Genomic DNA, 12,004 nt, shown 5'->3' on the forward strand with positions numbered 1-12,004 from the left:
TTTTATATATAAAAGTGAAAGTGTTAGCTGCTCAGTCGTGTCCCAACTCTTTGCATCCCCATGGACAGTAGTCCACCAGGCTTCTCCATGGAATTCTCCAGGCAAGACTTCTGGAGTGGGTTACTATTCCCCTTTCTAGGAGATCTTCTCAATCCAGGGATTGAATCCCTGTCTTTTGCATTACAGGCAGATTCTTTACCATCTGAGCCACCAGGGATAAACTCCTTATTTATCTCTCCCCACCCTTTCCCTTTGGTAAGTGTAAATTTGTTTTCTAACTACATCACATTACAGTAAATATTTGTTTCTTTTTGTCTCTCCTAGAAGAATATAAGCTTCCTGAGGGGAGGGACTTTATGCACAAATGAATTTTCAGCACGTTGAACAGTGCTTGAAGCCTAGAAGGCTTTCAGTTAACAGTGCTGAATGAATTAGGTCTAAGTCTGTGTCAGAGACTTCTCTGTGGAGGGGAGGGGCTTGCCCCTAAATTATGTGGTGTCATTCTATGACATCCGTTTATTCAGGGCAGAGCTCTTTTTGACACAACATCAATATTTTTGATATTTGTGTGTTTTTTATTTGCTCATAAAACACTGTCTGTGCCCCTGTAAGAACATCTCTAAATTTTTCCTGATACTGCATGTGATGCTTTGATTATTTCTGAAGCCATTCTCTGAGTTGCTAATATATTTGTCTGTCCTGTCTGCAGATACTTTGAAGGTGGTGGAGTAGAGCTAAAAATATTCAGAGGTAGCAAAGCCATCAGCTTTGTTTCAACCTTGTGCACTGTCTTATCTTAGCATCTGGTATAAAAACAAAAATCTTTAACACAGGAAGATATTTAAGTCCTCAAGCAATCTATTATTGTCACAGATAATGAACAAGGCAGCTTTTAAAAACACCAAACAATGTTCTCTAACCTGTCTTTCTAGGCACCCACCTTGCTACCACAAAGAGAATGTTATCAGATTCATCTCAAATAGCCTTACTTTTATATAACTTAGAATATAATGATTTTTTTTAAAGTTACATGTTTGTATAGTGTTTGTTCCTTTCTGGAGAAATTTCACATCAAGTATATTTTCCTTATATGTCAAAGCAGGCATGGCTGCTCCCATTTCACATGGGACAAATCAGAGTTCATTGATATCCTTAGGTCACTTAGCTAACTAATGACTGATTCAGGACACAATCTTCAGCCTTCTGTGCTTACTGATTTTGAATGTTGAAGTAGTAAGGTCACCGCCTGTGATTCCCAGTATGTTTGCAAGCATGCTCAGTTGCTTCAGTCTTGTCCGACTCTTTGTGACCCCATGGACTGTAGCCCACCAGGCTCCTCTGTCCACGGGATTCTCCAGGCAAAAATACCGGAGTGGGTTACCATTTCCTTCTCTGAGTGATCTTCCTGACCCAGGGATAGAACCCGTGTCTCCTGCATTGCAGGCAGATTCTTTACTGCTGAGCCACCAACGAAGCCTCGATTCCTGGTATATGGACTTCTTGTTTTCTAGATTTGAAAACGTATCAGTAAGCTTACAAAAGAAATGTTGAAGCAACGGAAGTGTGTTTGGTAAAGCTGTGAGGGTTTACACTCTCCCCTTTGCCGCATCACCACATTTATGAGGATAAAATCAGGTGCTTTTGCTGGAAGTGGGCACAAAAGGGCACTATGAAATGGGAGGGAAATAAGAGGAGAGGGGGTTCTCCCAGCGGTGTACATAAGATGAGAGCATGTGTACTAAGGCTCTAGGCTCCAGCTCTGTCTTTTTCATTTCCCCCCGCGGAAGCTCAGCTCTGTCCAGTACACAAGCCAGTCCTGACCCGTTGTCCACAGTCTCAGGTGGACCAAGTGTCTGCTAGGAGCTGTGGGAAATTCTATACCCATCAAGTCCTTCCCCTCTTTGGCCTTCTTTGACTGCAGCGATCACTTTGTCTGATTGGGTTTCCGTTTGGAGCCCTGGCCTGCATACTGAATCATTTATATGGGACCCTGCTGTCCTGGTGGCTCAGACAGTAAAGAATCTGCCTGTGATGCAGGAGATAGTGGTTTGATTCCTGGATTGGGATGACCCCCCTGGAGAAGGGAATGACAACCCACTCCAGTATTCTTGCATCAAGAATCCCATGGGCAAGAGGAGCCTGGCAGACTACAGTCCATGGGGTTGCAAAGATTCAGACATGACTGAGTGCCTGGTACTTTTACTGATGCCCTACCAAGCCCCCACCAGCTCATACCCTGAGGACAGGTGGCTGGGTTCTGCTTTCTGCAGGCTCAGGCCCTGGTTGGGAATATGAAGTTATCAGTTGCTGGTAATACTGCTCCAACTGCCTGCCTGCCTTTGAGCATGTCCTACAGGGTTCAGTGCTAAAACCCCAATACCTTCCATCCTACCTGGAATGTAGCTGATAGTCAATGAATACATGAATGAATGAAGAGAAATACTTTCTGACTTCCTATGTCCCCTCACCAGGGAGAGCCTTTTAGAAGGACACTTGTCTATCTGTATTAAAGCAAGTTCATGTACAGTGAGGCCAAACACACTGAAATGCTCGAGTACCAAACGAAGAAAGGTTCGTGCTGTTGTTGTTTAGTTGCTAAGTCGTGTTTGACTCTTTTGCTATCCCATGGAGTGTAACCTGCCAGGCTCCTTAGTCCATGGGATTCTCCAGGCAAGAATACTGGAGTGGGCTTCCATTTTCTTCTCTAGGGGAACTTTCTGACCCAGGGATTGAATCCATGTGTCTTTGTGTGTCTCCTGCACTGGCAAGTGGGGTCCTTACCACTAGTGCCACCTGGGGACCCCAGAAAAAGTTTCATTTCAGGATATTGTAAGGAGACTGGTGGCTCATGCATTAAAAAGCCCCCAGTTCCCTGAAAGCTGTCTGCAAAGCACTTTTAAAAGCTAGAGGGAAGGAGAGGGGTTGCAGGGTTTGTGATTGGCTTGTGCACAATTCTCTAATTGGCTGATGGTGAGGCAGCAAGGTGGTGTCACAGGGGTGAACATTATCAGTCCTTAAGCTCCAGGAGACCTGGGGCTATGTGCTCGGGGTCCTCTGTTCTGTTCAGTTTAGTTGCTCAGTCATGTCTGACTCTGTGACTCCATGGACTGCAGCCCGCCAGGCTTCCCTGTCCATCACCAACTCCTGGAGCCTGCTCAAACTCATGTGCATCCTGTCAGTGATGCCATCCAGTCATTTCATCCTCTGTCACCGCCTTCTCCTCCTGCCTTCAATCTTTCCCAGCATCAGGGTCTTTTCCAATGAGTCAGATCTTCACATCAGGTGGCCAAAGGATTGCAGCTTCAGCTTCAGCATCAGTCCTTCCAATGAATATTCAGGACTGATCTCCTTTAGGATGGACTGGTTGGATCTCCTTGTAGTCCAAGGGACTCTCAAGAGTCTTCTCCAACACCACAGTTCAAAAGCATCAATTTTTTGGCACTCAGCCTTCTTTATGGTCCAACTCTCATATCTGTACATGACTACTGGAAAAACCATAGCCTTGACTAGACAGACCTTTGTCAGCAAAGTAATATCTCTGCTTTTTAATGTGCTGTCTAGGTTGGTCATAGGTTTTCTTCCAAGGAGCAAGCATCTTTTAATTTCAAGGCTGCAGTCTCCATGGTCATCAAGTAGTTAACATCGTCCATTTGTTGGAGATGGAAAGGTTTTTTACATCTGCAAAACAATTCAGGAAATGTGCATCAAATACTGTTATCTAGGTACTTCAGAGAGGAGCTAGAACAGAGGATGTGGTAAGGGCCTGCCCCCCACCGCAAGGCCCCATGGGGTCCTGGTACATCTGGACAAAACCTGAAAGACATCATCCTTTTGGACTCTGAGTCTTGGGCTCTCTATCGTTTGCAGTAATTCAGTTAATTCAGTTTTTTTGAGCAAGCATGTGCTTACAAGGGCCTCCCAGTCTCTTGCCTCTTTTTTATCCAAGATGTCTGCCCTACCACCAGTCTGTAGTGTGGAAAGATGGCCCCTTCCACTTTGGGGGACTATAAAAGCCATTTTGGAAACCAACAAGTGTGCTTTCACTAAATGAATTCTAAAATTGCTATTTGAGGAGCAGGAAGGAGAAATCTCTGGCTCGTGCTCAGGATTTTGAAGGCAGAATTAGATTTGGCAGTAGGAAAAATTCAATTCCATTTAACAGAGATTTATTTAATTTTAAAGTACTTTTATATGCTGTGAACGACAGGAACGAAAAAGAGGAGTCAGTCATGTACTCTGCTCTCTAGGGAATGACAATCCGGTGACTGAGAAAGATCCACTGATAATTGAGGTAGGCACAATCATTCCAGTATCTGGCAACTTTAGCAAGTGGAATAACGGGGAAAGGTGGACCCCCACCGGCCCCCAAATGTGGAAAGTGGTTGACAGTTACGTATTTCTGGGAGACCAAGGGAGGGAGAGAAATTCCATAGTACTAATAACTTGTCCTTGATGAATGAAATGAAGTAAATTGAATTTAAAATTTGGATTAGTTAATACACTCCAGTGATCAAAACAGTTTCAGGTGACACATAGTAAGTCTTACTCTCACCAAGCTCCCTTCCAGCCGGTCCCCTACTCCTAGTCCCTACAGCTAAGTTTTTGTATTGGTTTCTTGTGAATTCTCCCAGGGTTATTTTATGTAAACAAGGCAGATAAGAATTCATATTCTTATTCCATTCCTTTCTTACACAAAAGTTTACATTAAGTCCTGTTTCCATCCTGTTTTTTTTTTTATCACACTATATCCTAGAGATGATTCTGTATCAAACAATAAAGAGCTTCTTCATTCTTTTTTTTTTTTTAAATAAATCCGTGAAAAGTCTTGCAGTTTATTTAACCAACTCCCTTGATGGGGTGGGGGGGTTTCTGACAGTTTGCCATTAAAAGTATTGTTGCACCAACATACACTGTTCAATTTCACTTGTATGAGGTACCTTCTAGAATAAATTCATAGAATCAGAAAGTACCTTGGTAGACTCCAGGGGCTGGGGGTGGGTGGGGAGAGGGGGGGATGGAGACATAATGTTTAATGGGGACAGAATTTCAGTTTAGGAAGGTGAGTAATTCAGGAGACAGATGATGGAGAGAGTCACACATCAATGTGAATGCACTTAGGGCCCTGGAACTGTACAGTTAAATAGGGTTGAATAGTATGTTTTATATTGGAGAAGGAAATGGCAACCCACTCCAGTGTTCTTGCCTGGAGAATCCCAGGGACTGCGGAGCCTGATGAGCTGCCGTCTATGGGGTCGCACAGAGTCGGACATGACTGAAGTGACTTAGCAGCAGCAGCAGTATGTTTTATATTCTGTGACTCTTACCACAATTAAAAATATTATTGCAACATTTTGATACTTCATTTCATATGTGTGCAGGTGTATATGTGTATGTGGGGGTGGGTGCGTTAGCTGCTTAGTCATGTCCAACTCTTTGCAACCCCATGGCCTGTATCCTGTCAGGCTCCTCTGTCCGTGGGGTTCTCTAGGCAAGAATACTGGAGTGGGTTGCCATCCCTTCTCCAGGGGGTCTTCCTGACCCAGGGATCGAACTTCTGTCTCTACTGTCTCCTGCATTGCAGGCAGATTCTTTACCTTCTGAGCCACCAGCAGCTGTATATGTAGGGCAAATACCCAAGTAGGGCTGCTCAGAATCTTCTCTTTTTTCCTTTTCAGTCAGTCTCATAATTATTCTCAGTCTCAGAGACACTTGCTTTGTCACCGAGACTCTCAAGGACCAAAGGACTGGTGTCTTCTGGTTGAATTCCAGTTCTAAGAGGAGATGTAAGATGAGACCTTAAGAGACTTGCTACATCCTAAGATCTAGGAAGCCATTTATTTCCACAAGACCCACTTACTGGACTGACTCTATTATCACATCCTAACTTCAAATTCCATTGATATTTGTGTCAGCCTAGTCAGTGGCTTGCTCTGCCCTGATTCATCTGTGCAGCCAACAAATGTTTACTGGGTACTTACCAGACCTTAAGGATTCCTAGAAAGAGGAATGGCCACCTTCTGTAGAATTCTTGCCCAGGAAATTTCACAGGCAGAGGAACCCGGTGGGCTACAGTCCGTAGGGTCTCAAAGAGTCTGACATGACTGAGAGACTAGCACTAACACACTACCAGGTCTTAAGCTCTGTTAGACACTGCAGTTCACGTGGACTCGCGCTAGGTCCCTGCTCTCTAGCTCACATCTAGACAGAGATGGAATGTCTAAGCGTGCATTCAGTATGGCAGGTACTGCTCTAAACATATGTGTAGGTTGAACTTGGCCTCCAGAATCCGCACATCCTCTGTGTATGTTCTTGGCAACCTGTTGGGATTCCTCACTGTCACTTGCCATGTGCTTCTCATAAAGCATGGAAACTTGGGTCAGAAAACTCTCATCTGGGTTTAACCTGTGTTACTTAATAGCTTGTAGTGTTTTGGAAAATCTAAACCTTCATTTGAAATGGATGTGAGTATCAAATGATATAAAAGCTTGAAAGCACTTTGCAAATTATTGTTGGCATTTTTTTCTCTCTTAGAAAATAGCACTGTGAGTGAGAACTGTCAAGGGTTGTGGGAATAATTTTAGTACTTGGCTCTGGACTGTGAGAACCTCTCAGATCGTCCTTCTTTTCTGGGTTGATTTGTCCAGGTGACTGGCAGTCAAAGGCAGACATTAAACTGTTCCTATAAGGGCAGCTGGTGCAATTTCTCAGGTGGGCTCGCTGTGCTGCTCACAGAGGCGCCAAGCTGGCCCTCCTGTCCTGTCACTGCTGGTGTCACTTCATTCCCACTGAGGCCCTGAGCTGACCGTCTTTCTCTCACCAAGGTCAGGGAGGGCTTTAGGAGGCGATGTCCTTGGGGACTGTACCAGAAAAGTATGACAGTAGTACCCGAAGTATTCCTGCCTACAGACGACAGATCAAAGTCAGCACACCGTCAGAGTCAGGCATCTGTATTAGCCAGCATGGGGCCAGGAAAAGAAGGCCCAGGCCAGGGGATTCTGCAGAAGAGATGTTATACGGGGAGTGCATGTCAAAGGTAATGGAGGGGCTGAGAAGTGAACTTGGAGAGAAGAGAGAGACAGCCTAGGAACAGTAACATTCACAGTCAGCCGCCAACTCGGGTGGGAGAGAACGGGGGGCAGGCGGGAATTATTATCAGTGGCCAGAAGACAGACACACTAGTGGTCTGTCTTGGATCACAGAGTAGCCCCAGCACAAGGATGGGAATTAGAGAGAGGGGGGGAGATTCTGTCTTCTTCCTTGATCCTCTCCTCTAGTCCCCTGCTAGTACCTTCCATGAGCAGATCCAGTGAGAAAACCATTGGCAAGTGAGCTTGGGAAATAGATTTTGCGAGAGAAAGTTAGGGAATGCATCTGAGAGCAAATAGGCAAATGACCAACACAGAATCTCAGCTCTCTTAAAAAGTGTTTCCTCTAAGTGGGGAAGGTTGCTTCCACTTCCCTCTTTTTTTCCTGAAGCTATATTCTTTTGTCTTGAGCCCTATCAAGTTTTATAAAAATTTAATTATTCATTTTATTGGAGTATAGTTGCTTTACAGTGATGTGTTAGTTTCTAGTGTACAGCAAAGTGAACCAGCCATACACATACATATCCTCTCATTTTTAGATTTACTCCCCATTTACATCACCACAGAATACTGAATAGAATTCCCTGTGCTGTACAGTAGGTTCTCATTAGTTATCTACATTACGCGTGCATGCATGCTCAGTTGCTTCAGTCAAGTCTGACTCTGTGCAACCATATGGACTGTAGCCTGCCAGGCTCCTCTGTCCATGGGATTCTCCAGGCAAGAGTACTGGGGTGGGTTGCTATGCCCTCCTCCAGGGGATCTTCCCAACCCAGGAATAGAACCCACATCTCTTACGTCTCCTGCACTGGCAGGTGAGATCTTTACCACTAGCGCCACCTGGGAAGCTCTATTTTATACATAGTATCAAGAGTGTAAATGTGTCAATCCAATCTCTCAATTCATATCGCTATTCTCCTTTTCCCTTGGTGTCCATACATTAGATCTCTGCATCTCTATATCCAAAGGAATATTACTCAGCCATAAAAGGAATGAAATCAGGTCATTTGTAGAGACATGGATGGACCTAGAGACAGCCATACAGAGCTAAATAAATCAGAAAGAGGAAAACAAATACCATATATTAATGCATATATGTGGAAACTAGAAAAATTGTACGTGCACTCTCAGTCATGTCTGACTCTTTGTGACCCCATGGACAGTAGCCTGGCAGGCTCCTCTGTCCATGGAATTCTTAAGTTGAGGATACTGGAGTGGGTAGCCATTCCCGTCTCCAAGGGATCTTCCTGACCCAGGGATTGATCCCACGTCTCTTGTGTCTCCAAGACTGTAGCTGTTGCTGCTGCTGCTAAGTCGCTTCAGTCGTGTCCGACTCTGCCAGAGCCCCCCCCCCCCCATAGACAGTAGCCCACCAGGCTCCCCCATCCCTGGGATTCTCCAGGCAAGAACACTGGAGTGGGTTGCCATTTCCTTCTCCAATGCATGAAAGTGAGAAGTAAAAGTGAAGTCACTCAGTTGTGTCCGACTCGTAGCGACCCCATGGACTGTAGCCCACCAGGTTCCTCCGTCCATAGGATTTTCCAGGCAAGAGTACTGGAGTGGGGTGCCGTTGCCTTCTCTGAGACTATAGAGATGATCTTATTTACAAAGTAGAAATAGAGACATAGACATAGCGTCCTATCAGGTTTTAGATTCTTTATTACTCTTTCTTCCTGCAGGCCCACCGAGTCTGGAGCAGAGAGTGCTTCCCATAGGCTCAGTTGGGACCATCCTTCCACATTCCTCCCATTCTTTTTGATTCCTGCGGTTGACTAGCAAGTTCGTTCATCAGTGGCTTGGTTGGAATGATAGGTAGGAAGGGGAAGGCCAGGATAAACAAGTCACCTCTTAGTGTCATCATCCAGAAGCCAGAGATTTATGAGAAGGAGCACGACAATTGCTGAGGCTTCACCGCTGTTATTACCTACCACTGCTCTGGTGGCTACAGGAAAAAACTTTAAATCACTTTACTGTCAGTCACAGTCTTCTAGTCCTGATTAGAATGATAGCATTTTAGAGCTAGAAAGGTTGTTAGAAATCGTCAGTCCCAACGTTTTCTTCTCTTTCGTTTTATAAACAGTGGAAATGAGGTCCAGCGAGGTTAAGTGACACAGTGACGATCACATAACAACCTAGCCATGTGAGCAGATTTTAAAACACTCTTTTTCCATCTGCCAGCATCAAATTTCAGTCAAGTTCTGTACTGATTCACTATCTTAATTCTGCTGGTGCTGTTTAGGCACTAAGTCGTGTCTGACTCTTTGTGACCCTATGGACTGTAGCCCACCAGGCTGCTCTGATGATGGGGTTCTCCAGGCAAGAATACTAGAGTAGGTTGCCATTTCCTCCTCCAAGGGATCTTCCCCACCCAGGGATTGAACCCGCGTCTCCTGCTTGGCAGGCATATTCTTTACCACTGAGCCACTTGGGATGCCCCACCATCTTAATAGATTCTTCCAAAAACATTTAAACACTTCCACGCCTACTATTTCAGAATTTCTCAGCATAGCAGATCAGTTTAGGTTGTCTTGGATCACTTCTGGGAGACTTTTATTTTCTCCTGCTGCTTCTGCCTCACCCGATACAAATTGTTCTGAGTTGAGGAACATCTCCAGTGAGTTCAGGTTTGAACTGACCCCTGGCTTTATAGTATCAGAAGAAGGCTTCCCCTTCCCCAGTGTTGTTTGTGGTTCAAGTATGCAGGGGCTCTTTCTGTGAGGAGTTCTGCAATTTTATTGCCAGTAAAGTAAAATGGAAAACCAATACTATCATTTTCACTGTCTGTTTTATTTCCCTGGTGATACATGAAGAAATTGGTTCAGCGAAGAAGCCAGCTGGAAGTGTGAAAATCTGCAGAGCTCAGGTCCACAGGCGTGCCGGAGAGGATGTGGAATCCAGGGAAAGAGGAAGGTCCGATCCTTGGTGTAATGGCTGATCCCACAAGGCCTCTCCCCAGCTTCAGCCAGTGACTTCTGCAGTTTAGTTTTTAATCTGAGTCGAAAAGGAGAAAAAGATATACCAAGAGGAAAAAGACAGAAAAATGAAGCGGGGAGAGGCACAACAGAAATGGAGAACAAAGGAAAAGAAGGACATAGGAGATGCTCCCATAGGAGCAAAGAGCCAGGAGCAAATAAAAACCAAAGGGGGCCACATGTCACCAAAAAGTGCATTGCAGGGAAATGTGACTTTTTCTTTTTTTTTGGTCTGCAGCACAAAGCTGAATTAGCTATTTTTATCAGTGTGAGGTAATCAGACTCAAGGCATGTTTCTTTGCAGAGAAATCAGGGTGATCAAAAGAATAGGTCACCCTGGTTTACAGCTGCAGGGAGTAGCACACTGAAATCTTGCATGGGTTGGAGCTGAGAATCGGGGGCAGAGGACCACTGTCTTAATCCCCTAGGGATGAGGGTTCACTCACACCGGTCCTCTGAGTGCACTGGTTAAACATTCACGCCTTTGGCCACTTGCTCTGATGCAGTCATGATGATACCAACTTAGCATAAAGATTAATTCACCCATCTTTCCTCAGTTGTTGTGAGTCAAGAGATTGGCCATCCTCAAATTTGGAAAACAGAACAGTGAGTGGGAGGCAAAACCTCCTGGGTTAACATCGGGGTGGGAAGGTGTTGGGGCTTCCCAGGTGGCACAGTGGTAAAGAACCCACCTGCCAATGTAGGAGACACAAGAGATGTGGGTTCGATCCCTGGGTGTGGAAGCTACTCTAGAGAAGGGCATGGCAACCCACTCCAGGATTCTTGCCTGGAAAATTCCATGGACAGAGAAGCCTGGTGGGCTACAGTCCATTGGGTCACAAAGAGTCAGACATGACAGCATGCATGCTCAGGCATAGGAAGGTATTTGTTCTGGGCAGTAATGGAGGAGAAGGAACCTTCTCGAGTGGGCAGGTGCCAGAGGGTTGTATAAAATAGAAGCAACTGCACTGTAATCAGCTGGAAGAAGAGAAGGAATTGAGCTACAGCTTGAGATCCTCAATGTGCTTTGCAATTCCATATGTTGGTGAGGCTATCAGTTGAGGTACTCCACTGGACTGTCTCTGAGAACTTAGAATCTTTGGCAGATGAAAAAAATACAATTGGAGCTAATTTATCCTATGGCTGCACCCTGATAAGTCGATCAATTGGCCTCTGTTACCTGGATTCCCAGAGTTACTCCGGCTTCTGCCCTTCCCAGATCTGTTCCACATCTTTATGCATTTCTTCAATTTTGGGAGCTACCACCCTTTCTTCCAAAAGCTTCTCTTTTTTTTTTTTAACTTTAATTAGGAAGAATCTGTTTCTCTTGCTTTAAGTCAAAGGACGCTAACCCAACCAATAGATGCTCTGACTTACCATTTTTTAAAGATTGTTTTTAACATGGTCTATTTTTAGTCTTAATTGAATTTTTTACCATATTGCCTCTCTTTTATGTTTTGGTCCTTTGACCACGAGGTATTTGGACTTCCCAGGTGGTGCTAGAGGTAAAGAACCCACCCGCCAATGTGGGAGACACAGGAGATGTGGGTTCAATCCAGGAAGATCCCCTGGAGAAGGAAATGGCAACACACTCCAGTGTTCTTGCCTGGAAAATTCCATGGGCAGAGGAGCCTGGTGGGCTACAGTGCATGGGGTCACAAACAGTTGGACATGACTGAGTGCACACACGTATACATATACATGTGGGATCCCAGCTTCTTGACCAGGGATCAAATCTGTACTCCCTGAAACTAGAAGGAAAGTCCCAACCACTGGACCACAAGGGAAGTCCCAATGCTTTATCTTATTACCAAATCACCAACTTTCCAAATCTATGTTTTGAATCTCTAGCTTTTCCAATAATAAATACTTTCTGTACCTGAAATAGATGAATGTCCTCTCAGTATAGTGGTACATCTAATAAGCCTTAACTCCTCTGTTTCCCTG

Source organism: Oryx dammah, unplaced genomic scaffold, assembly GCF_014754425.2.
Source record: "Oryx dammah isolate SB20612 unplaced genomic scaffold, SCBI_Odam_1.1 HiC_scaffold_29, whole genome shotgun sequence".
Taxonomy (NCBI): domain Eukaryota; kingdom Metazoa; phylum Chordata; class Mammalia; order Artiodactyla; family Bovidae; genus Oryx; species Oryx dammah.